At 49.7% G+C, this 27,756-nt stretch overlaps 1 protein-coding gene across 3 annotated transcripts in view; it reads right to left on the reverse strand.

Annotated features, from left to right (window-relative positions):
- The window catches only part of EXOC6 (exocyst complex component 6), a 1,184,343-nt gene that overhangs the window by 4,487 nt on the left and 1,152,100 nt on the right, over nucleotides 1–27,756 (reverse strand). The gene's annotated exons all lie outside the window — the stretch shown is intronic.

Below are 27,756 nucleotides of genomic sequence, written 5' to 3' on the forward strand. Positions count from 1 at the left end.
GCACGAATCGTACTTAAAAAACACGCATCGAATTTAAGCTCTGCGAGGCACATTGTTATCTCGTTTCTCTTCACCATTTTGCAGTCATGGGGCTTGTGTTTTCTGGCCCAGCCCCCTCACCACAGCGGACAAGGTACTGCATAGGACTATTAGGAGCACTGCGGCTGATGCCCTGAAGGTAACATAAAACTAAATATTGCAGTCAACACTGAGTGGACAAGAGGGGCATATGGGCACTGCGAGGTAAAGCCTCTTTTATGTTAAGGCTGGAATGATTTCTCCACATCACCCCTTCTCTCATACCGCCTATATTTCAGTCGCTCACAAACTTAAAAGGAACTGCAAACCAGCCACCACAGACCAGTGTGCCAAAACGGGCTGTGTACGGGTTGTTGCCGAAATATGCGAGCCATGGCATAATCGTTAAGCATGGGAACGGCCTTCGCCCTTAGTCGCCTGGATTTCATGTAATCGTTTTTTCCTCAGAAATTTAAAGCAGGGCTTCCCATAATCCCAATTAAAAGCAGGGAGCCCCCGCTGCACTCTCCATGGTGACAGATCTCGGCGCGCGCTGCCCGGGCCCTTTCAAGACCCCGCTTGTTACTTCAGGGAGCCATGTTTGTAAAAACAACAGGAAAAGCAGAGACGCATCCATTACCGAGCGGTATTGGATTTGGGGGGTTTAGAGGATGCTGGTCAATATATAAGTAATCTTTTAAAAGCTAATGCTGCCTCGAAACTGCAACAGCAAAGCCTTTCCTTATTCAACTTTCAAGCCGTAATCCCCTCTAAGCCATTTAAACCCCACTTCCTATCCTCTTTTTAATTGTCTAAAACTGTTAAATACTTTGCCGGCTCCCTGCACCAATTAGAAGCTGTGCTTTGCAGCCCCGCGCCTTGTTATTTCAATTGAACTCTGTGCCACAACTATTTGTTTTCATTTAGTGGCTACAGCCGGAGCCGGGCTCGTTTTAGCATTAACTGTTTATTCCACACGCTGCCACATATCTGACGCTACCACGTGCCCTGCAACGAGAAACACTACTCTTTGCAGCCAGTCGGACGTGCTGTTGACACCACAGTATAGCAATTCGGGGAGAGAGAGAGTTAAATGGCCGTGTATGCCCTTTTCTAAATGGCGTTGAATGAAGCCTGCGTGTATAAACACACCAAGGCGAGCACACTGTAGCCTTTGATAATATGTGTGCCGAACAAAGCCCCCCCGACAGCCGCTTTTCGATGCAACCCGCTCCGTTTCGGCCTGCGAACGCACGAGCGTCTGTCTCTCAGCAGCAATGACCGCGCGCTCCTTCACCGCACACCTGGGGCCAAGCTTCGGCCGCGCAGGATGCTGGGGGGTGGGCTCCTCTGGACATTGCGGAAAGACAGACGCATCTGAGTTCCGCCTCTGGCCAGCCTTTGAGGGCCGCGTCCCAGAAACATATACTCTCCGTGGAGGATACGCGACACCTTTCTTTCCCAAACTAACATAGTGTGTGTTATATTTAGCTTGGGTGACTTCAGCTGAGGCAGTGTGCCCCACACTATGGTGGTTTTGTTGTCACCCCTGTGTGTAAGCACAACGCCGTGCTCTGGGACCTGACACAAGCTAGCACTGCAAGAGAGGCTCACGAGCACAGACCTCTACCGCAGAACAGGTTTGCAACTACAGTCGGGTCAGTCACACTGGGATCAGATAGTTAACGCTGCAAACCAGCGCCTTGGGGCTTCCAAACCCGCATCACACGCTCTCCGGATTTCAGTAGAGCCCCGCTGTAGAGCGCGCCATCACTAGCCTGCGTCTTCACACAGAACCGCTACACCACATGTATGTTTATTTGATGCGTTTTTATATAGCGCGGACTTAACCCGAAGGGCTCACGCAGCAGCTACATTCCACGGGGTTTCCCCTCTTGTCTTTTGTATTATTATTTATTAACTCGGTGTCTTTCTTTATAAGCGAGACAAGGCGTGCGCAGTCGTTTCGCCTCCTGGCAGTAAATACAGGAAACGCAGCGAGTGGGCGAACTGATTCGCCCTCGCTGGTCCGACCCGGAGGTCGCGGCCACAGTCTGCAGCACCAGGCGCCAGTTTCTGCGCGGAATCCACTGTGCAGATCCCACAGCAGGGAACGCCGCCCACCCTTTTCGTGCACAAAGATTCTTATCAGTGTCTCTATTCTGGAAGCAGATTACTTTTTGCATTGAGATATTGAACTGTTTTGAAATTGCATTCATTTGGCGCTTACTACAACTGACAAGGTGTTGAAGCGCAACACATACCATATCCTCAATTTCTAAATACTGTAAATCAAAGATCAGATTAGGTCTGTAATGGAGGCACTGTTCTTTTGGTGACTTGTAGAACCGCATGAGTATGTTATAGCGCACTGGGCGAAACCACATTTTGCGCTCTCCCGTCTTAAATTAAGAATGTGTTAGAAACTTTGGAGGGGTAAAATGAGGTGGGGAAGGCAAGGCTGGAAGGGAACCGACAGCAGCCCTGGCAATTTTCTCGGATCAGCCCCGGGGAAGCAATGCCTGGCCCCGGGAGGCAAAACGCTTGCTTGCTGCTTTTGTTATTGGGGCCAATACTGCAGCACTGCTGAAAAACTGCCCCTCAACCCTTCCGGCCTCCTGGGAAAATGCCCGAAGCCCAGTATGGCCAATCCGGCCCTGGTGGAACGTTAAGGGGGTCTACCATAAGAAAACCAAAGCAAATGAGGACACGGGTATCAGCAGCCTCCCTAAACAGTGTTTAAGCACACTTTTGTTTGGAGCTTTGTATAAGGCAGAATTTTTTTTATTTGAAAAGTTTTATATAGCGCTGGCTAGACCCGGAGGTATCAGAGCGCTTTACATGAGGATCAGTGAGTTCCAGCTACTTAGTTACATCAATTAAATCAAAGAATCACAGAGGGAGGAGGAGGGAATGGAAGGAAACACAACGGGGAAACCAGGAAAAACAATGTCAGTTGACCGGCTGGGTAGGGCGATGGCCGAGGGGGTGAAACCAGGGCCAGACTCCTCTATAGCTGCATGTGACAGCTCCACCGGGCTTCGGCCAAGGTTGCTCGTGCACCGAGGTAAGTACAAACAGTATTGGTATCCGCCCAGAGTTACAGGTTACATAGTTACATCAATTAATCAATGAATCATGAAGGGAGGAGGAGTATCCGCCCAGGGGGCATCGTCAAAGGTCCATCGAAGGTTCTATCAAAGTTCCACCGGGCATGGACCATATTGATCCGGCTCCGAGGTGAGTACAATGTTCAAGGTTTCAGTCCGGGGGGCGTCGTCATAGATCAATTGGCAGCACCCATCCCGGAGTTATTGGGACCTAAGACTTACTGTAGGGTTGATATGCTCGATAGCAATGCTTTCAGGGGACAGGCCAGGACAGCCATCTTAAGGTCAGGCACATAGAATGTGTAGGACCAGTGTTGTAGGGCATTCAGCTGTTGGCAGGCAGCTCCTGTGCCCTGTTTAAGGGCCGCGCCCTCGGGGTGGGCCTTGCACACACATGCTCAAGGCCGGTCCTGGATACAGGTGTATAGATCAACAACAGGGTCGTTTTCCTGAGGGGTTCACCAAAGGCAATGAGAGCAAACCTCTAGCTGTCTGTGGATTTAACAGATAATCTACTGTAGCCATTTTTGCTAGACTAGTAACCAGAAGCTCTCACTTCGTAGCTAGGTGAGGTTGTAACATGGCACCTGAGGCATTAATTTCAACAACTGCGTTTGTACCAAAGAGTCCTGGATGGCAGTGACACAGAGACTAACCTCCAAGGCCCCAGATTTTACGACCCATACATCAAGACCGATAGATCACAGCAACCCCCAAGTCAAACAATTAGAAGGCAAACGCCAGCGAGGTCCATTTGAAACATCAGGGTCGGACCCACTAATCCCCCACTTACAGATCACACAAAACAAGTATTGAATGCAATAAAAAACAGAGGTCCGATCGGGCTCCGGGACCAGCACCTTATTAAAAAAAAGATCCAGTTTTTTGGTCCAATCATTTATCATCGCTGTTTGCGCACACATTGGAGTCTCAAACCATCCCTGATTCTTGGCGAGGAAGCATCCTACACCCTATATTTAAACCAGGGGCCCATTTAGATCCATCTAACTATAGGCTGACAGCAGTCTTTGATGTTGAGGCAAAAATTTATGCCGCAAATTTGCTGAAAAATCTAGAGGATTGGGTCGACCGCATTAAACTCATCCCCAATACACAAATGGGTTTCCGAGTCGGAATGGGTACCTTAACAAACATATCTGCTGTCACGCCCCTGGCTAACCAAGCCATTGCTAACTCAAAAGTTTTGTATGCATGTTTTGTGGACCTCAAAGCAGCCTTCGACATTGTCCCTAGACCCGCCCTGTGGCCAAAAATGAAATCCTCGACAGCCCCCACAAAACCATTGGACGCAATAATTAACCTGTACTCAAAACCTTAGGTCCAAATAAAAATGGGGGACGGTCGAAGTCTAACTAACAAAATCACCACCACCAATGGCTTATAACGGGTGCTTAAAACGGGTGCGTTCTAGCCCCCTGTTTATTTATATTTATTTATATACAGCCGATTTAGACAATAACTTACGTTTAACATTAGGGGAGCCTAAAACATTGGGGAAAGTGAGAATATCAAGTCTGCAATATGCAGACAACATCGTGTTGTTATCCCAAATGCCCCATGGCCTCCAACGACTGATAAATCAACTAGCAGAATATACAGCTGCAACTCAACTAGACACAAACTTAAAAAAAAACTAAGATTATGTGTTTCTCTAGCCCACACAAAAAGTTACCGAAATTTACCTGGATGATCAGCTGTAACCGCTTGGATTAGGAGGGAACATATAAATACCTGGGAGTAACGTTAGATCACCATCTTAACCTCAAGCAATATCTAGAACAGCAGAAAGTAAAAGCAAAACAGCTACTATTTGCATTTAAAATCTTGCAAAAAAAAGTAAGTGACTGTTTAACAACTCACTTATTGAAGGTCGAGGCAGAAAAATTCTTGCCATCAATCACGTACGGTTCAGAACTCCTAAATACAAAAGACGCAATAATTCTGAACACTGACCAAAGCAACCTCTTCAAAAATCTATTTACAATTCTGCACCACATTTCACAAGCCCTGATTAGATTGGAATTCCGGTTAAAAAACTACATCCCATCAAGACAAGGAGCTCTGATAAAATACTATTGGAGAATGAGGGCAGCGGTTGAAGAGTCTCTGTCATACTACTTCTGGCTGAAGGTTGAAAGGCAATCCAGATTGAGTAACCCAGTTTACCCATTCCTGAAGCAATCGATTGAAGCTCTAAAGTTAAAGGAAGCATGGCACACAATACCATACTATCCAGAGTTCAAACGAATAGTCAATAATATGATCAAGCAAACATCTCAAGAAAAGACAAAGTCTCACTGACCTCAAAAATCAACGCATGGATGGTGTTGCCAACATATAAAATGTTGAAGCCTCAACCATATCTGTCAGAACATTTAGCAAATCGCATGAAGCAGAAACTGATTTTACTGAGACTGGGAGCTTATCCATCAAAAGACCTAATTCCAAAATGGAAACGGACCTGGCCCTCAATGGACTGCCGTCTTTGTGGACAAGGAGATGAATCATTGCTCCACCTGCTGTGGATTTGTCCGGCATTATTATCCATACGGAAAGAACTCCTACAGCCAACAATGAAAAGAGAACAAATAAGGACCTGTAGATCCGCCGTAATGAAATGCTTATGAGGCTCGACAGTACAACTGGCATGTAAAGCAATAAAGTTTCTGAGCTTAGCTGCAAACAAACTAGAAAAGAGAGACAGAGAACTCGAACCGGTAAAGCATGCAAGGTGATAAAGCCCAAATAATTGTTCCGCAGACTATTTGTTTACAGCACAATGCACTTTACCTTGGAGAAATAACAGGGATTCATCAATGGCACCAGCACTTTATCTCAGACCACCAAGCTGAACTCAAAAGATCTCATATAGGAAACATACATACATAGACATAATCTCTCAGAGTCATATATTTCTTTTTAAATGAACATCGCCACTTTATTTGCTAATCGCCCTAGGGCCACTCTGAGAGATAACACAACCAGCCTGGCCCGATTTTGCTAAAGTATAACCTCCTAAGAAGTACGTTTTTTCATAGCATGACTGGCGATCACAAGACTGTCGGAATCAACTGCACTCTGTTTTAACATGTTTTTTATTACAAATTTTAATGAGAGTTTACCAACTAATCTGTACTTTTGCTCGTGAATTTTATGTGTATTAGTGGTTGTGCCGCTCTTTTATGATTTAAACTAAATCAAATAAAAGTAATTTGATTCAAAACTGCGTTCGTAGACAAAGCATTTCCCTGTGTACTTCATTTTAAATTCAAATTTGTTTTATTGGTTTCAAGAAAAAATACAGGCAATACATTGCAACAGGAGGACTCCATATATAAGTAGCGTATGAGACAGACAAGCATGTCTTCTCCACAAAGAGAACGGCAGTCGAGATACATGGGCCGGTCCGTGAGTGTGAGGCGTAAGCCGTGTATGTTAAGCCTGGTAAGAAAACGTAATCCTAAGAGCACAAACCAAGAATCCCCTCCCCCCTCCATCCCCCCCACCCCAACCAGTGTGCCGAATTAGTAGCGCGATCATCAAGGCTGCCACAGCCCGTTTAACTTGTCCCCTCATGAGGTCGATGAGAGTCAGTTGGGGTATCTGTAAGGCGCAATAATCGGAGATATCCAGGGCATGTAATTTCGTTGGATTCCTTTGAGAGAAGGGACAGTAATGGTAACCAAGCTTGCGGAACGTGTCAGCTGACTGTGTAAGTGTGGCCTGGATGCGCTCCATTCCCAGTGTGAACCAAATTTTGAGTAGCCATCCTGTGTGAGTGGGTCTAGTGGTAGTCCCCCAGAGTGACAAGACGTGTTGGGACGCAGCTTGCATGGCAATCCCCATTTGGCGCCCTCGTATGGATTTCAGGGGGAAGGTGAGCTCATTGGGAAGGCCCAGGAGAGTATACGCTGGAAATCTCGGGATTTCAGTGTCGAATGTGCTGTCTATGTCATCTAATACAGCTGTCCAGTAGTCCCTAACTTCTCGGCAATCCCAAAGGAGCTGAGTCATTGTGCCCCGTTCCCCGCAGCCCCTCCAGCAAAGCGCGCTACGAGATGGATTCCCTTTGTTGAGCCGAACGGGGGTGAGGTGCCAGTAAATGGCTAGTTTCACCGCCGCTTCTCTGCCGGCAGTATTGCGCGTCATGTGGGAAGCCCTTTAGTATATGTAATGCCATTCCCGGTCTGTCAACGACCTCTATAGCTCTGCCTCCCAACGTTTCTGTCCCGCTGCACGACCCCTCACTGTTGTGGGTGTAAGCAACTGATAGAGTTCAGAGATGAGGCTTTTATCCGAGTCCTTCGTCACTAGCCACCTTTCAAAATCTGTCATTCGTCTGCCAACTGGTGGTGCATAATCAGGGTGTGTGAGCCAGTGTCGAAGTTGAAAATATTGGAAAAGTTGGGGCGAGACAACGCCATATCCCTGAGATAGTTCTGTGAGGGGAAGAAAACCCTGCAAATCTAAGAGGTGACCAGCCGACCTGCAGCTGGTGCCGCGCCACTGTGAGAATGCGTGTGGATCATTGCATGGTGGGAACTCTGGGTTATCTAGAAGGGGAGTGAGCGGGGAGGGGAAGGTCGTAAGGCCTCTCCTTACGGCGACCGTGTCCCAGACACGCAGAATGGTACGGGTGATAGGTGACTTCTGGAGGTATTGTGGCCTGTCACGTCGGTGGAGAAATGGGATCTTCCAAAGGGATGTTTGGGCCATCGCCCTGTCTTGGAACAACCATCTTTTTTCAGATTCCGGCCTATACCATTCCACGAGGTAGTGGAGCTGTGATGCCTGAAAGTATTGCTGAAGATTGGGGCTCCTAAGACCCCCTTCATCCATTCCCCTATAGGCTAATTGTTTGTGTAAGCGCAGACGTCCCCCCCCCCCATACGAATTGCTGGAAGGCACCCTGTAAGGTTGCGATGGTGCCAGCTGGGGGGGGGGGGAACACCAGGGGGGTTTGGAAAACATATAGAATCCTGGGCAGGGCCGACATCTTCACCGCTGCAATTCGCCCCAATAGGGAGAGAGGTTGTTTGGACCATCGTGTTAGATCCGCGCGGATCTGGGATGGAAGGCTTGCATAGTTTAGGGCGACCGTCGAATCTGTAGAGGAGGTAAGGGTGATACCCAGGTATGGAATCTGCGTTTTCATTTGCAAGCCCCCTCCGTACACTGGCGTGCCCGCAGGGGAACAGGTATTGCTACCCAGTGGCAGTATTAGCGACTTCCCCCTGTTCATCTTGAAGCCAGACACCGCACCAAAGGACTCCACCTCCCCCAGGAACGCGGGGATCGAGCGCTCCGGGCTATCGAGGGCAGCTTTAATGTCGTCCGCGTAAAGGCCGATCGTATGAGGCTCTCCACCAAAAGTGATGCCATGCATGTCCGGATTATCGCGGATCTTTTGCGCTAGCGGCTCCACATATAGAGCAAACAAAAGAGGCGAGAGGGGGCACCCCTGCCTCGCGCCACGTTGGATCTCGAAGGGGCTCGAGCGCAAACTACCCAGGCGAACCCGCGCCTGGGGATGGTGGTAACAGCTTGCAATCCAAGATTGAAGCGGTCTCCTATTCCAAAATGGGCCAAGACCCGTTGTAGGAAAGACCAATCGACTCGGTCAAACGCCTTCTCGGCGTTGATAGCCAGCAGGGCCGAGTCCGACTGTTGGAAATGGGCCTTGTTCACCAGGTGGACAATCCGTTTGGTGTTATCACTACATTGACAGCTCGGGACGAAGCCGGACTAGTCAGGTTCCAGAACCCCAGGCAAGTACGGCCCAAGGCTTGCGGCCAACACGCCTGTGAAGAGTTTCAGGTCCAAGTTAAGGAGGGAGATAGGGCGGGACGCCGAGCAATGCGTGGGTTCTTTGCCGGGCTCAGGTAGCACTACTATCTCGGCCTCCAACATACCCAGATGAATGGAGCCCGGGCCGCTGATGGAGTTGAAAAGCAGAGTAAGAACTGGGGCCAAGAGCGGGCTAAATGTTTTATAAAAACTGGCGGAATAACCGTCCGGGCCTGGAGACTTGAGGGGTCGAAGGCGGGATATAGCTGCCACCACCTCATCTAATCGGATGGGAGCCTCCAAGGCATCCACGCTCGCCGGGGAGAGCGCCGTAGTCACCACACCCGCCAAGTATGTATCGATGTCCGCATCGGGGACAGTATCGGCTCGGTATAAGGAGGCGTAGAAGTCCCGAAACGCCTTCGCGATCTGTGCCTCCTTCTTGATTTCATCGCCCCTTCCGTCTTTTAGGCCTTGGATCTTCGAGCGCTGAGTTTTTGCTTTCAGCGCGCTAGCGAGTAGGTGACCCGTCTTGTTCCCTCCCACATAATACGTATGGCGGAGGTGCAGTGCAGCGAACTCTGCCCTAATCATGTCCAAGCTGGCCAATTGGGCCCTGGCGGCTTTTAATTGCTTCCAGACTCGTGGAGCCCCGGTGCGGCTATGAACCCTTTCGAGTTCAGATACTTGGGCCGTCAGGTCGGCCCGCTTCGATGCGCGATCCTTAGCCTCCGCCGCTGCTATCGCGTTGAGTTCGCCGCGGGCCACCGATTTTAGGGCTCCGCACAGGGCCGAAACTGAGACCTCTGGCGTATCATTAATAGTCAGATAGTCTGTAATGCACTTGCGGAGTTGCTTAGTGACCTCCGGTCGCTGTAGGAGAGTTTCGCTTAACCTCCATTTCCCAGGGGGACGCCTAATCCTGGGAACTGTGAGTGTAAGTTCGATTGCAATGTGGTCTGAAAGGGCTGCTGGCACAATGCAAATGTCGGTTAGCCTGGCGATCAGGTCAGAGGATCTGAGAAAGTGATCTAGTCTGGCATAGGTGCGGTGCACATGTGAATAAAACGTGTATTGTGACGCCCCCGGGTGTTTGGACCTCCATAAATCCACCAACCCCCGTTCGTGTAACCAAGTCTTGCCTGCGGTGGAGAGAGAGCCTGTGTCCCCATATCTGTGCCCTGATCTATCCGCGTTAGTGTCCATCACCAGGTTGAGGTCCCCCCCAGAAGCAGGAGAAGGTCAGGGGAACTGAGCGTCTCCTTTCAAAAAGGATTCCTGTCTTGTGTTTGGAGTGTAAAGGGAACCTATCGTCAGCTGTGGGGGAAAAGCGCGGGATCGCATCTTGTGCCAATCCTTCTCAAGTAAATGGGTTTCTTGGATTAAACAAATCTCGGCCCGAGTTTTCTAGATAAGAGAGCACTGCCCTCCGCTTAACGGGATTATTCAAGCCCTTCACGTTAAGGGTCAGTATCTTCAAGACGGAGTCCGTCATCTCAAAGTGAAGGGATGAAAGGTGCTATGTGAGGTTGATAATTTTGCGGTGCAATAGGTATGTGTATAGCTAGCGCGTCTGCACATTGAACCCCCCGCGGCACACTGGTTCCCACCCTTGACCCCTCCCCCCGCCCCAAACCAAACCCCAACTGAAGACCCCCTCCACCCTCACTGCTCCCCCTCCCACGAAGTCCAAAACGTCCAATCCCCCAAACACCCGTTCCAGCCGAAACATCACCCCGCCAAGCCCCCTCCCCCCCTTACCAACCCCAACTAGGAATCCCCAATTGCAAACCGTAATCAGTCTCAGGCCTATCAATTCAGTTCAGGCCCGTAGAGAATTTGTGTGGAGGGTAGTGTGGCAGTGGCGTCCCCATTGGCCCCCCGCCCATCCCCCTCGCCCGTGTTGACACAATGCTAAGAGTGCAAATCCCTTGTCAGTGCTGTCTCAAGGCACAGCCGCCGTGTCCTTGACCACCTCCTGTATGGCTGCCACCTGTTCTTGAGCCATGGTCGTCGGGTCCGGTTTAAGTTCCGCTTTGGGGGAGCGCTGGCGCCCCACTCGCTGCCATTCGCTTCCGGATTGCGGTTTGGGCCCTTTCTGCGAGCGTCGCGGCGATGTTTTACCCTCGTGTTCGTCCTCCTCCAGGTCGATTCCCAGCAGTTTGCAAGTGTCTCGAGAGGGAACGGAGTTGTTGCAGGGTTCCCTTCCATTTAAAGATCAGCCGAAAGGGATGACCCCAAGAATAGGGGATCCCTTTGTCCCGTAGGAACACTGTGGCCAGCCGGAAGGCCTTCCGCTTTTGCAGAGTGATGGCATAAAGGTCTTGGTATAAGGCCACCGGGTGGCCCTGAAACTGAAGGGGTTGTTTCTGCCGAGCTTCTTTCAGGATCCTCTCCTTCAAGGGGAAATCAGGTAGAAAAGCTAAAATGTCCGGCGGGGGGGCAGGCGCACACCGAGCCAGGCCAACTCTGTGTGCCCGGTCTATGCGGATTTCAAAGTCTGGAGATTCGCCCAAAATTTCTCTGAACAACCCCTGCAGGTAGTCAGCGACACTGTTCTCTTCCGCTTTAGATGGTACTCCCCGGATTCGGATGTTTTTTCTCCGGGAGCGGTTCTCAAGGTCCTCCGTGTGCGCCTGGAGATCTACCTGTTGCTCCCAGAGGCGGAGGACTTCTTGTTGCAGGAGCTCCACTTTTTTGCTCTGTGTCTGGTCCGAGTCCTCCACCGCCGCCACTTTCTCTCCGAAGCCGTCTACATCGCGGCGAAGTTCGCGTTGCTCCCCGGCTAGTTCTTGCTTCAGGATTTGAAAGTCTTCCCTCAGGGAGTTAAAGAGGGACTCCAGAAAGGCCTTGGTGATAGGGGCTTCCCCGTCGTCCTGCCCCGGGGCGCCTGTCGCTGTCGCCGGGGGGGCTGGACTCTTGTCTCCCTTGGGAGCGCTCTTGACAAGCATGTCAGTGATTGTGCGGCCTCCCCTGCGCCCCGTGTTGGCCATCTCGTCCTGTTCTGTTCGCCAGCCGGGTTCGTGGTGACCAGTAGCGCTTCCCGAAGGTGGTCAGGTAAGTCAAGGTGCTGTCTGGACCCCTCCAAGTGGTATGTGGCTTGCCAATGGGGAGTACACCGCGATGGGGGCCCTCTCCCACCAATCCTAGGGCTCTCCCTGCTGAGCCTACGCAGTCTGTGCAATGACCAGGCACTGGGCACCCTCGGTTACTCCGTGCCCCTCCTCACCTTGCTGTTGCTAGCCCCTTTCCCGGGCCGCCTCGAGCGCATGGCAGTCCAAGCCTCCGAAGTTAAGTGGAAGGACTGGGCAGGCTGTAGTCTTCTGACCGTCTGCATTGCGTGGTAGGCCCCAAGCCTGGGCCTCGATTTTCGCGCGCCGCCCGTTGTCAGCGCCAGCTCCAGCACCCTCGGTGCCTGCTCCCCTGGGCCAATCCGTGGCGGAGGTCGTTGCCGCTGCGCCAAGGCCGGGCAGCAATGTAGTGCTCGCTATACAAGGTCCGCCGCTGCCTCGGTTCTCCGATATGGTCCACCACTTGCGCACTGTAGGCCTCAGACCGGGGCCTCAAGTTACGCACCTCCCCGTGTGACGCTCGCAGGCCTCTACACCTCCGCCGCCTGCTCTCGCCACTCGCTCCGCGCTGGGGCTCACCTTCACAGAGGGGGTCTCGGCTCCCCCCCGGTCGCTCTGTGTTCTGCCGCCGACCGCGGCAAAGCCCAGACAGCCGGGTCGCAGCATCTGTCTCCTCGGTGCCCGGCCGCCATTTCACCGTGGCGCACAGGGGGAGCTCGGGTCCCCGGCGGGAAGGCGCTCTCTGAAGGGCCTCCGGCCGTCCGATGCGGGCCAAAAGTCGGGCTGTGCAGGTCAGCCGGCTAGCAGTGTGGTTTGCCGGTGCTGTTGGGGATTTGCGTGCAAATAATCAGGCTAAACTGGGTTCAGGGCCGGGGAGCCTCGTGGGTCTGGGTCCTTTCAGGCCGCCATCTTGGCCACGCCCTGTGTAATTTATTTTAAAGCTACTTCTTCTGAGCTTTTCTGTCTCATACTTACTTCTGCCTGGTAATAAATCGAAGCTTAAGTCCATGTGACCATATTATACAAACTTCTCAATTTGGCTAAATGTGTGTATTGTTCTCCATCCAGGGATCTCTATTGCATGGAAAATACCAGGGAGACTCCTGACAAGTTCTTCTGTGATCACTTCTGCTCCTTGATAACTACATTTTGCAGACTCATGCCAAATGCCAAGCTCCAACTGGATTCTGAAGAACCCTTAAATGCTTTTAATGTTCCCAGCACTGTGGAAGCAGGAGCTCAAAAACAGCAACCTATAATCGGGTAGGCTCTTGTACCTTGGGATATCTCACTGGGTGTGATCTTACTTGATCCTCTGGCATTAATACGATTTAGACATTTGGTCACTGAAATCTGTGAAAATCTTTACTTTGTGAAAAGAGAAGAAGCTATTATGATGGTTGTTTTAAACATATTACTAGCGCTGAAAAAACATGCATAACATCTAATTTATTAGAGGAACCAAGCATGTTCTTCAAGCCTGTGCTAGCCTACAAATCTGAAGTCACAGCCCTTTAGAAGAAAGAGCCTCGAAGTCAAGAGACCAACTCCAATCCATAACATAACCCTAGGCACCATTTGTCTCTAAAGAGTAAAAACTAAGGGAGTATAATGTACATTAAAGGAACTGGGGCGAAGAGATCATTAATAGATATCCCAAACTGGACCCAAATGTCCAACGACTCACAGTCCAATATGAACAGTAAAGGAAAAAAAGAGGAATACTTCTGTGTATTTGATTGTACCAGTCTGATAAAAAACCTAACTCCAACGAAAGGAACCTTCTATCGATCAAAGTAGCTCGGCACCAGCTGGAAGACGTCTGAATTAAATACCAGACCATAACAATGTATGCACTGCCAGCAGGGCTTCTAGAGTGCAGCCCACATCACAACCTGATGAGGAGCATGGACGGAAGATACTGCCCCATCCTAAATAGGCAATGGTAGGGCGTCGCAAATTACGGAGAAGAAAAGTGGAGTTTGTAAATTTCATTTATCATCTGCATTGCTGAGAAACCAAAATTAGAGATTTAAAACTACTAACAGTGTGTGCAATAACAAAGGCAGAATATAGTTCAATCAGTGAGAGAAGTTTGGGATAGAACAAAGTGTCACTGAAATGGAATAAAGCTCCTTGTTTACTAACCACGCACAAGCGTTCTCCCAAACGGCCATACACACTACACATGTTCACAAAACCCAAGTAAGTTGGTAGAGAGAGAATCAATATTTCCCAGACAGATCTGGTATAGAACAAGTAGTGCCAACACCATGCAACCCTTAAGCAGAAGGTAATTAACTACCAATATGACATACAGATATCAGAAAAGGTAAATTAACTATGGAATAGAATATGGGAAGACGTATTGCAAACGGTTTCAAAAGATAAGGAAGCCATTCTGGATAAAAGAATGAAGAAACCATTATGAAATTCATACAAGTCCTCTGATAGGTAAAGAGGGAAAAAGGCTGACACTCAGCATGACCAATGGAAACAAAGTTCAACCCCAAGAACATTGTCTAAATAAACATGTTCACCCCCAACACAACAGGGGTTGTTCCAGCAATCCATAAAGAGGTCTATCAGAGCATTCAGTCGTCAAAAATACCTGACAAGGGGGGCGTGGCTTGCAGCCGAGCATGGCGGCAGCGTAGAGGGAGAGCTTCGCAAGTAGGGCGGCTTTCTCCAATGATCCGACCATCTATCCGATCATTCCCAATCCTCTGAAGGAAGGTCTCGAGGCCCAGGACCGGGCGGAACCGAGTGCAGAAGAACCGGTGCTGATCCGTGACCGGGTGCGGGCAGTGCGAAGAATGCCCGATTGTGGCCTGAAAGACGTTGGAGAACCCAGAGCTGTATTATCCAGAGCAGCCGGGCGGAAGTTCATACGGCCCGGGAGGAGTCCACCGGAAGTTCCCTGGCCGTGACGTATGGAGGTTGCAGCGGAGGTGAGAGACTGCGGAATCCGGGCGCCGGTGATGCAGCTACAGAAGATCTGAGCGCTGCACAAGAAAAATCTGCGGAGCGGAAGACGAGTGGACATTGTGAGGCAAAGCCAGACTGCGGGAAACGAGAACGCGAACAGTAGAGCACGCGTGAGTGACGCCGCCGGCACCGGGGGAGACGCACCAGCAGCAGTTATACGGCCGGCACCACTTACAGGCGCATCGAAGGTACGTGCAGGTGGTGAGGTGGCGGGAGGACACAGCGACGACCAGGTGCAGTCCCAGAGGCTGCATAGCGTGGCTCAAGACAGGGCAAGATCTGCACTAAGTGCCTGTGGGGGGACGTCAGCGATAATAAATCTGGCCCATACCCACACATCCTGAAACACCAAGGGCACTCTCAAGGTGGTGAGGCAGTGGGAAGCCATGGCGGCATAAGGCACAGCACCAGAACCGGCAGCAAGGTACGGCCGAGACGCTTAGCGGAGCAGGGTCTCCCTGAGTACATAAGAGGGGAAGACTACTAGTGTAAAGTCCGGCCTTTACCCATGCGCAAATGCCCGGATTGACAGAGGGCAACCTCCCCTGGCTTGAGAGGCTGACGCAGGTGGGACAATCCATCAGGGACGCTATGAGCAGCAACACAGCGAGGGGCCCCACAAGTGATAAAGGGCAGTGTACCTGAGTACTGTAGAGCACGTGGTGTGGTGACCAACGCCAGCTGGAGATAAAGAAGTGCGAATAAGTGTGGCACAGTCTGACCGGAACCCGCGTAAGATTGGAGAGGGCCCTATCCATCGCCCCATCTCTTCCTCCACCCCTGAGGCCGACGAACCACTTCGGTGGTAGAGAGACTCTGCACAAGACAACATGGCGGGCAGGGGCACAAAGGGCAACACGACGCAGACCCGCCTCGACAAATTCGCCGACGACAAGACTAGCTCACCTCATGCAGAGTCGAGGACATCCACGGGAAGGCAGGCAGACGGACACGGGGGTAAAAAAGTAACGTTAGAAGATGTTATGAATGCGCTGACACAGGTAGCGGCCACTGTGGGTTCGATATCCACTGAAGTCCCCCTGATACGCACAGACTTCCACAAAATGTCCGAACGTGTGAAATCACTTGAGGTGGTCGGAAAATCGCTAGTGGAAGATGTGTCGGAGTTACAGACGGCAATGGAGCGGATGCCGGCTGAGAACAAATCCCTGAAAGAAAAATTGGACGACCAGGAAGGACGCTCAAGGAGGAATAACGTCCGAATTCTTGGGGTTCCGGAGTCTGAAGGCACCAGAGCGACAGACCTATACGTGGAAGATCTAATCAAAACGAAACTCCAGTCTAAAGGCCTGTCCACTTTCTTCTCAGTCGAAAGGGCACACAGAGTCCCGGGAGGACGACCAAAACCGGGCGCAGCACCGAGACCCATATTGGCGAGACTCTTCAACTTCCGTGACAGGGACGCAATCCTCCAGGCGGCGAGGGTGTCCCCTCCCATCAAAATTCAGAACTCTACGCTTGCCTTCTTCCCGGACTATACGGCGGAAGTTGCCTGTCGCCGGAGAACTTTTCTAGACATAAAGAAGGAGTTAAGGGCGAGAGAAAATCCATATTCAATGTTATTCCCGGCTAGGTTGCGGGTGGTAGCGGACAATAAAACCTGTTTTTTTGATACACCTGACATGGCCCAAAACTGGTTGGAGGGGTGGAGACCGGTCAATCAGCCTCGCCGCTCGAATAGAAGACAGCGTGGTCAGCGACCCGAAGGAAACTCAGGATCACAAATGGCAGGGCCTGAAGAGGAGGAGCGCTCACCGACGAGAGACGATCTCACCGATGTAACCGGAGCAGGACGATAATCACTCGGTACTTACTTGCTAATCGATGGGCATGGTACCTGCAAAGCGGACTGCCACTGGACACTGGGCTAAGGGACTCCAAATAGGGTATGAGGGGCCGCCGACTCCGGGGGGTCCTTCACCCCGACAAGCAAGTATCTTGTGTGAGGGATGGGTTAGGCACTCAGCTAAGTTGGGGGGGCGGGCGGTTCAATGTCCGTATAGCAGGGAGGCAGGGAGGGGGGAGTTGTGAGGGGGGGGTGGGGAGTTTTTATTTTGTTATTTCCACATATAGGGGAACTGTTTACTGGATTGTTGACTCAATGTGTGGCAGCAGGACTCAGCGGCGGCGGCACACTGGTGACGTGGCTGAGGGATAGGCCATGCACGCTATCGTCCGGAATGCACTCATGTACTCACATTCTGATTAGGTATGGCACACAGGATAACACCTTAGATGAAGGTACCCAGGACACACAAGTAGCACCTCTACAGATAATGTTGTGGAATGTGAGGGGCCTGGGTGACAAAATTAAGAGAGGACTGGTTATGCAGAGCATAAAGAGACTAGGTCCAGCACTGGTTCTCCTGCAGGAGACGCACCTTACGGGCGCAACATGTCAGGCTTTAGATAGACGAGGCTATCACATGGTGGTACACTCGGAGTTCACTTCTGGGTCACGCGGAACGGGCATATTATTGCGAAAATTGTCCCCATTTATACTCAAAAGCACTAAAACGGACGACCAAGGCTGATTCGCGGCAGTGCACGGGCAGTGGGAGGGCAGACCTCTGACCATAGTATCAGTTTACATTCCACCAGCGCTCCATGCAGTTGCTTTGCCGGCGCTGGGGAACTTCCTCCTAGAACTACCAGAGGGCGACCTAATCCTTGGGGGGGATTTCAATGCAGTAGCTCATGACATGCAAGATAGATTCCCGGTACAGACACAGACACCTGGGCCCTCGCGGTTTAACGACTTTCTAGAGGCACAGGGGCTCATAGACATATGGCGACGAATGCACCTCACTGCGCAACAATATACCTACTACTCTGCATTGCACGGTAGTTTGTCCCGAATAGACTACTTTCTCACCTTGGGCGAGGGCCTTCTCACTATTAACGCTGTACATATTAGACCCAGGGGCATTTCTGACCATTCCCCCATAACATTGACACTGTCCTGTCCAGAGAAGACTCGTAAGAGGCTATACCCGATCTACCCGGAATACCTAAAGGTTCCGTCTATACGGAAAGACCTGAAAAAAGCGACCCGGTACTATTTCACTGAAAACACAGCATCAGTGGAGTCCCCCTCGGTCCTGTGGGAGGCATATAAAACAGTCTTGAGAGGGCAAGCCATTTCATCCATAGCGGGTCACAAGCGCACACAGAGAAGGGAATTAGCGGAGCTAGAATTAGCTCTACAAACGGCAAATGCAGCTCACATGGTGGACCAACGTCAGACACTCTTCATGCACTGCAGCTACGCCAACAGCAGCATGATGATCACCTGAAGCGCTGGACCATAGACAACATAGCGGCGACCACACATAGAATATACGATGTAGGGGACAAGGCAGGTAAACTGCTGGCCTGGTTGGACAAGAAGAGGGGGGGTAGTAAGAGTATCTTGCAGCTGTGCGCTGCCGATGGAACACTCCTCACACGCCCGGCAGATATAGTTGACGAACTGGCGGACCACTTTCAAACAGTATATACCCCAGGCGAGGAGGTGACGATGGGAACAGCTCTGGCGGCCCTCCACAACGTGTCGACACACACTCTTTCACAGGAAGCGGTGGCTGAGCTGGAAGTCGATTTAACATCAGAGGAGATACAACTGGCCATCAATGCAATACAATCCGGCAAGGCTGTGGGCCCCAACGGGATCCCTATTGAATGGTACAAGACAATGTCGGAGGTACTGAGAGCGCCCCTACTGGCCATGTATGTCGAAAGTTTAGAAATGGCAGTTCTCCCATTGTACCAACGCACAGCGACAATAATAGCAATCCCAAAACCAGGCAAACCGCCGACAGAACGCACGTCATACCGCCCGATATCGCTCCTCAATGCAGAAGCCAAGATACTGGCGAAACTTCTGGCTACTAGGTTAATGCCTCACCTCTCACACTTGATTCACCCAGATCAATCAGGCTTTATGCCACACAGCAGCACTGCCTTAAACTTTCGACGAGTCCACGGAGCGGTGGCGCGTGCACCGTAACTACAAGTGCCGGCGGCAATATTATCCCTGGACGCCAGAATGGCATTTGATATCGTCGAATGGCAATATCTATTTGCAGTGCTTACTCACATGGGGTTTGGTCCCAAATTCATATCTTGGATAAAACTCCTCTATGCGAGTCCGATGGCGCATGTGTCGGCGAACGGTCATATCTCCCGCACGATACCGCTGGCTAGGGGGACGAGACAGGGTTGTCCGCTGTCACCCCTACTATTTGCGCTGGTCCTGGAACCACTAGCCACCTTAATCAGAACTACTCCGTTGTTGAAGGGGATCTGCTGGGGGGGAGGCTGGGAAGACAGAGTCTCCCTCTACGCTGATGATATGCTGGTCTAGTTGATGGACCCGGAGGAGGGGATCCCGGAACTTCTGGCGCTATGTGACAATCATGGGAAAGTGTCCGGTTACACAATTAATTGGACAAAATCAGTGATCTATGTGCTGAAGGGCCCGGCACCGACCCTCCCCCCTAGCTGTCCGCTGGAGATAGCAGACACCGCCTTCAAATATCTAGGAATACATGTCGCGCGGAACGCAACCGACTTCTGTGAACGAAATCTAAAACCGGCACTTGTTCGCCTACGGAGCAACGTGCTTCACTGGAAGGCTCTGCCCCTGACGCTGCTGGGAAGAGCAGCGCTATTCAAAATGATGGCGTTGCCGCGCTTACTGTATGTACTTGAAAATACCCCCTACCTAGTGCCACCGCTCTATTTCCAACAAGTGACAGCTATGATAACGGGTCTGCTGTGGGGAGACCGCCCGGCACGAATAGCACACGTGAAGCTGAACAGGAGCTGGTACGAGGGGGGGATAGCCTTGCCAAACATACAGATATACTACTGGGCAGCACAACAAAGTCATTAACCATTGGTTGCACGTCCCCCAGGACGATCCAGCTGATCAGGCAGACAGAATACAGCTGGGCACGCATAGTTTGCTGGCGACGCTTTACCACAAGGGGCGTGCAGCGAAACTGATGGGACCAACAAAACACACAGTGGCGCTGTGGTATAGAGCACAGGTGAAACTTAAGTGGGATGGTGTCATCACGAAACTCACCCCTCTATGGGACACAAAGGCGCTGGGTCATCTGCGACACAGCAAAGGGTTCACAGAGTGGGATAATATTGGCATTTCCACGGTGGGAGACATGTGGACGGACGGGGGGGGTTCCCTTCTCCCAAATCCAACAGCAATACGACTTAGGCCCCAATGAAACTTATAGATATGTCTAAATTAGACATGCACTATTGACAGCCATACCTGAGGACACCGAGGTCCCCGAAGCCTCCCCACTGGAGGATCGCTTGCTTACTGACTTCATGCAGTCCAGCGCCACGTCCCTTACATATCGTAAGCTATTAAATAACCTACTGGACCCCATGGACAAGCTGAGAGAGAAATGGTGGGCGAGCTGGGAGACATGGACGAAACGGACTGGAACGCGGCACTGGCGTCCCCAAAGGAAGCGGGCATCTCGGCTAGGTTCAGACTGGTGCAGCTTAAGATACTGCCCAGGATTTATTACACGAGGACCACACTACATAAGCTCCACAGGGCGGACCACCCATACTGTCTCGGAGGGTGTGGGGAGGAAGGCACTTTTCTACATACAATCTGGGAATGCCCGTTTATAATTGATTACTGGAGGCAGGTGATGCGCACCATCTCCCAAACGCTAGAGGCATCCCTTTTACCGGAACCCCGTGCATGCTTAGTGAATGTGTGGGAACCTAATGATCTTGCGGGCCAGGGTCAGCTTTGGGCCATTGTGGGTATTATGGTTGCGAAAAGAGACATAGCGCAGAAGTGGGGGGCGGCGGACTCGCCTACTTTAGCGCAATGGTGTAGAAACATGGATACACTCATGGTGACGGAAAGAGCGGTGTACAAGATAAGGGCGAACCCTCGAAAATGGAATAAAGTATGGCTGCCGTGGAACAGTTACCGAGGAGATTTGTGTGATCCATTGATGGAAGATGATATTGATAGCTCAGGCGACGAGGGGGAGGAGGACTGATTGTCTTTACCAGATTGACATGAGAGCTGCTAGCGCAGTTAGTAACTGATTAGAAGCGCTGAAGGGCTGAGGTGCCAAGGTATTCAATGGGCTTGTGCCGAGCAACCTTTGTGCGTCCACATTATCGATACCAATGTCGGAACGTCGTCGACACTGCCGCAGACACAATTCGACGAATGTCTAAGCTATTGAGTCTTTCAGTTTTGTTATGGTTGTTTTAAAATAAAAAGACGTCAATTGATACTAAGTGAGCGATGCCAATACAATCGATGCTCATCCAAAGTTACGCCGCCGGACCCATGGTTGTCGGCTGAAGGGCTGTGTATTTTTTCAATCCTTGGTTATTTTATTTTATCGCAGCCGGCCTCAGGGTTGTAGGCTCACTGCTGTGTATTGCTACCAACTGTTAATAAAGGTCTTATGGCAAAAAAAAAAAAATAACTGACAACATAAAAACAATACCACCACCAAAGAAATACCTAGAAAAAGTGACGCTACACTCTGCTCATTTGCAAGAAATCTCAAAAGCTTTCCAGCACGCCAAACCGCAAATATGCTTCACAATCTCGGAGGAACACCCTCTGAATGGAAATCCAAGATGACAGGTAAAACTGCCAGAAACGTCCTTAACTTCAGTGGTTATTAGTGGGTTCCTCCATAAAAAGCTAATATGTATTTCTGAAGACTTTGCCCATCTGTAATATTTAAACAAAAAACGTTGCAGCACTCAATTAAATAAACCGTTTTTGGTAGATTCTTCGCACACTCATTGCTTGTAACTGCAATCACTGAGGATATCAAAGAGGAATTTGAAATAATCTTTTCAATCAAAGAAGGCATATCACATTTTAAAAAATACTTCTTTATTCATTTATACCTTCATTTATTGAAAGTTCAAATAAAAGTTATTTTTTACAAACTGAATTTGCTTTCAAAGTGGCTAATCAAATTAATCAAACAACAAATTCTCTATTAGGCTTGGAGTACAGGTAATTCCTTCATTAGAAGTTTAACTTTAGATTCTATGTAATAAACGATATTGTTAGCATTACATTTCACAAGCTTTCCAAACCTTCAGGTTTTACCTGCAAACATCATCTATAATTACTAAGATTTTCTCACTATGTTCAAAGGTCTTAAAAAAACGAGCATTTTGCAACTTTGGGGTTCATTCTAGATCGCGCCAGTCCAGTGTGTTTGATGGCATCGATAAGCTTCTCTTCTGGTTTAATACATGTGCCGGGGAGTAATAGGTGCAGTTTTTGTCCTGTGGATGTAACACCCGCCAGGAATCGCTATGGCAGTGATCATCTAAAACATCAGATAGCAGGTTGAAAGGCAGTTTAAGACCATAGGGCAATCAATAAAAAGAGGCCGCTTACTGTTAAGAGCTTTAGCCTCCCCAAATTGGCCTAGTAGACTTCTTAGGTCCTCCTCAGCCCATCTATTGAAGATTCATAGATCACGATGGGGTGGTTGTTCCGCTCGGTTTTTGGCACCTAAGTTCTCAAATTTCGCTCCACTGGAACTGCGCCTACTGGAGTGTGAGCTTTTTACCCGCAAAACATTGAGAACCAGGCTGTTCAGCGATTAATTCCCTATTGCCACACACATGCAATGTCTGTTGAGCTCTGGCAGGCCTTCGGGTAGCCATGCGCTATATAAGAACGCCAGAATAGAAGAGCATGACCCAATAAACGTTATTGCTGTGATACAGAAAGCCAGTCCCAATAAGGACAGGGTCCTGGGCCAAGTTCTCGTTGCCTCCCACTACTACCGGACAGTAGTCAAATTCACTGAAAAGTCCAGACAACTTGGAGAAAAAACTTGCCCCAGATGCATTAGGAGCACAGATGGATGCCGAGATCAAGACCATATTAGAAACTTTATTTTAGTGAAGTCATATCCCCCCACACACAGAGGTCAATCCACTCCCTGAGGAGTGTATATGTGAGGACACTGCTGTATGACAATGGCTGCACTGCATTTCTTCGAGGAAGTGTGCAGAGATGCGTAAAGAGACTTGCCTGAGGCGGAAGCCGGGTGAAGTTAGGCTGAGACACTTTTAAATCTTGTTATACTGTTCGTTTTTTAAATTTGTATTTTGCACTAGATCTAAATTGCACTAAGACCCATTTTGCACAGTTCTCTTACCCTTTTCCGCCACATCCTTACCCCTGACTCCCTCGCAGCCGATTAGGCGCTGCAGCGGGATTACAAGGGGATAAGACGCCATTTTGGGGGGATTGCGAGGGTGGCGGACTAGCTGCTGTCATTCTCTTGCCCTCTTCCTGCCTTATAAATGTCCACGGCCATTCGTCCGCGCAGCGGGCACGCTGACGGCGCGCCAAAGGCAAGCCCGTTTGCACCCGTCCGCGCCAGTCTGTCACCTCTCGCCGGACACGCTGGACAAATTGTGCCGAATGGTGGTTATTGCTCTAGAGAGGAGCTGGTCGGTCTGCGCCCTCCTAAATCCCATGAGTATATGGCCCCTCTGTATCCTTTGAGTGGTCCACAAACTTGCTCATGTGGCTTATTCTCTCTTTCCACACCCACTAAGATAGGGGTTCTCTCTAAACCATCTGCTCTACAACAGTTAAAAATACTACAGCTGACTGTTCGGTGGCTAGTTAAACATCACGCGGAGGTACTCAACCTCATAATTGATGAATCTCCCGATATTCTTTTTCTTACGGCAACTTGGATGAGGGATGACATGATGGCTATTCTGAACCTGGCACTACCCCCAGACTATTCGATCTCCCTGGTTAATAGAGCTACCAGGGGTGGTGGCATTGCCGTAATCACGAGGTCGGTTTTTTCCTGCTTCTTTGAGAAGGTTAACATGGAAGGTGGAGAATGCTCTCATTTTAGCATCTCTGTTAACAGTCACTTTACCTTCTCTGTGCTACTAATATACAGGCCCCCGGACCCGCTTCCGGGGTTAAAGAGGCCCTCCTGGAGACAGTAGGAGTGTTCGCTGTGGGATCAGCGAATTTTAGTGTCTTTGGTGATCTTAATCTCCATTTCGAGTTAGAACACGACCCGACCATTCGTGCCCTGATATCTGCTGACCTAGCTGCTTTTCAGCTCCACCAAATAGTCAAGAGCCCCACTCATATAGGAGGTCATATGTTGGACCCGATTTTTACTAACATCGAGGTGTCCAACATTGCTGTGCCTACCCCTATAGCTTGGTCGGATCACTTCCTGGTTAATATGACTTTCTCTATTCCTACATCTATATCTTGTACAATTCAACGCTCTGTTCTTAAAAGACCATGGCGTAAGCTTCGTCTAGAAGACTTTCATGTATTGTTGGGATCTGACCCTTTGGGTCCAGTTGGCAACGTTGAGACAGGTTATGATTCCTTCTGTGCATGGCTCACTCGGGCATTGGATATACTTATACCTGCTATTTGGGTTAAAGGTCGCACGCAGGATGCCAACCCCTGGTATAACGACACCTTAGCGGCACTAAAAAAGACCTGTAAAAGACATGAACGAGAGTGGAGGAAAGAATACTCCTCTGAGAAAAAAGCCCACTACTTATCAGAGCTTAAAGCCTATCATAGGGCTATTTGTAGGACTAGGGCGGAGTATTATGCCGCCGAGATAAAACTTAGCTCTAATCCAGCAAAAGTCATTTTTAAGATTCTTAAGAGCTGAACACTAAGAAATCTTCTAAACTTATTCCCACATCTGCAGCCCAATGTGAGGAACTTGCCTCCTTCTTCGTAGAGAAAATTAGAGGTATTTACCAATCTTTTATTCCTCTGAATGTATCTGACCACAGCCCCTCTACGAGGCTCAGCCCAGCATTCCAACTGTCTGTTATCCCTGAAATCTCCTGGGAGGACTTTTACAAGCTTACTCTGCGGATTAAGCCCGGTTCTCCGGCTGATCCTCTCAAGCCTGTTCAGCTCAGAGACTCGTCTCTGTGTTGCCTGCCCCCGCTACATAATCTTATTAATGCCTCCTTCTCAACAGTTATTGTTCCAGTCAAATGGAAGCAGGCATGGGTCTCTCCAAAACCCACCTTAGACCCTTTAAAGCCTGAAAACTTCAGACCTATATCCCTTCTTCCTTGGGCTGCGAAGATTGCGGAGTCCCATGTTAATTTAATCCATACCAACATATTGAGTGCCAATAAGATTCTGGACGAAACTAAACATGAGTTCCGCGCAGGTCATAGTACGGAGACGGCTCTCCTGGCCATGACGGAGCATCTTTGCTCTACTCTTGACTTGGGTCAAAACGCGGCACTGATCCTATTGGATCTGAGTGCCGCCTTTGACACCGTCTCCCATCAGATCCTACTTCAACGGCTCGAGGAGGCAGGGATTACGGATAAGGCTCTGGCTTGGTTCAGATCTTTTCTGACGGAGAGGTCATTCCGTGTTTCCACTCCCCCTTTTCTCTCACGGGCGCATGCCATCGAACAGGGTGTTCCTCATGGCTCAGCTTTGAGCCCCACCTTGTTAAATCTTTATGTGCAGCCACTGGCTGCAGTCTCCAAAAAATGGGACCTTACCATCGTCTCATATGCGGACGACACTCAGCTAGTGGTTGCCCTTACGGAAGGTATTGACTCGGATCTTACAAGATTCAAAGCTGGTTTGGCTGATGTGTCTAAATGGATGACTGCCAACTGTCTTCAATTGAATGCTTCTAAGACCGAGGTGCTACTGGTTGGTAAGAACACTCACCTGTGGGGGGATCATTGGTGGCCTATTACCTTGGGCAAAGCTCCTAAGACCGAAGTTAAAAACCTGGGGGTCTGGCTAGACTCTATTCTCAGCTTCGGTACCCATACCAAAAAGGTTGCCGCCACATGTTTTAGCATTTTGCGCAGCCTGAAGCGTGTATTAAAATTCTTTGACCCGGCTACTAGGCAGTTAATAGAGCCTTAGTTGGCCTCCCCCGGTTCAGCTCCATTTCGGCCACCATCCGGAGGCTTCATTGGCTCCCGATAGCCCAGCGAATACAATTTAAGACCTTATGTATTTCATTTAAAATTCTGAGATTGTCCACCCCTAAAATGCTTGGATCCTTGCTGACCTTGTATGCTCCCACTCGGACCCTACGCACGGCGAACCAGAACCTAGTTACAGTGCCCAGGATCAAGCGCAGCCGTGTAGGCGGGCGCTCCTTCCGCTTTTTAGCAGCAAAACTTTGGAATGCCCTGCCAGTCCACATTCGTGAAGTGAAAGGGCTGTTAGAATTTAGGAAATTGATTAAGACCTACATTTTTCCTCTTAGGTAATTTGCTGTGTTTCTGTTGTCTCCTCTGCCTATCCTCTTTATCTGGAATTAGCGCCGGGACGCCCCTTCTCTGGGGCAGCTGAGCGCGCTACAAATCTATATAACATAACATAACATAACATGCCCAGATTATGTGGGCCTCTCAATCTGCTTTCAGTCCGTTCCACCCAATTCTGCTTACATTTTATGGATTCCTGTGTAGAATGACATCATCGTGCTTTTTACCTAGATAATCGAGATCACTTTTCATTTTTACATAGTGGCAGAATCGGTTGACATTTAGGAATACAATGTTCAGGATTCAGGGACAGGTAGCAGCCATAAGGACGATAAGGCCATTCCTATACCAGACATTCACACAGAGTGAATGCCTCAAGACCTAGGTATACTGCGTGATAGGTATTGTGGTAGGAGGAGAATGCAGAATGCACCTGTCAAAGCTTGAGGGAGCAGAGTTTGATAACTATTGGGAGAACCCCCAATTTGTATCCTCTGCAGTAAGGATCAAAGATTAAGGGGTCAAGGACAAGGAATTGAGGAGAGGAAAAAATTAGGAGAGACTACAGAAGTATTGAACCTCCATCTAACAGACTGCACTCTGTGTGTCCAACCCAGACAATAGTGTCTGGCTGCTACAGAGCCCAGCAATTAATTTGGCAATAACAAAGGATGGCGGATAAGGTCAAGCAGTAACTTAGGAACAGTAATGGAAAGGTTAGTGTAAAGTGCAAACGCAGAAAGGCTGAAAGGGTTGACAGATAATCTTTAACTGTGCCCACTGCAAGGCTTGCCAGGCCAATGACAAAACAAACATCAAAACATCAGAAAGCTTGGCCTGCAGAGTGTTGGTATGATGATCACCACACCAGATCACTAATTTCTCCCAGTGTAGATGCATTTTTTCAAAGGGCTTTGGAGTACACAGATAACATCTACTACTGAAGCTGGCAAATCAAACACATTTAACTGTCATCACTCAATATCCGTGCATGGAGATGTAGGTTGTGGAGATTCAGGTGCAGGATCCTTGCCCTGTTGCTGAGCAGGAGGCCCGCCTGAAATGGTAGTGGGATCAGAGGGCAAATGCTCATGATCTCGGCTTACCATACTTTCCTGGCCCTTTCTGGGGTTAATAAGATGACTTAGGCCTGATCTGTCTTGACTTTCTTCAGAACTTGAAGCAAGAAAGACAGTGGCAGGAACGCGTACAAAAAACCCATGTCCCACTGTAGTCTAAATGAGTCCCCTAATGCCTTTCCTGGAGGAAACTCCATTGTGCAGTAGAGTAGACACTGCACATTCTCACTGGTGGCAAACATATCTAACAAGGGAATACCCCCAATTGTTGAAGATGCCCCATGTCTCCTCGGAGTGAAGATGACACTTGAAATCCGCCAGACGATGTCTGCTCAACTCATCTGC

This window comes from Lissotriton vulgaris, chromosome 5 (assembly GCF_964263255.1).
Source record: "Lissotriton vulgaris chromosome 5, aLisVul1.2, whole genome shotgun sequence".
Classification (NCBI taxonomy): domain Eukaryota; kingdom Metazoa; phylum Chordata; class Amphibia; order Caudata; family Salamandridae; genus Lissotriton; species Lissotriton vulgaris.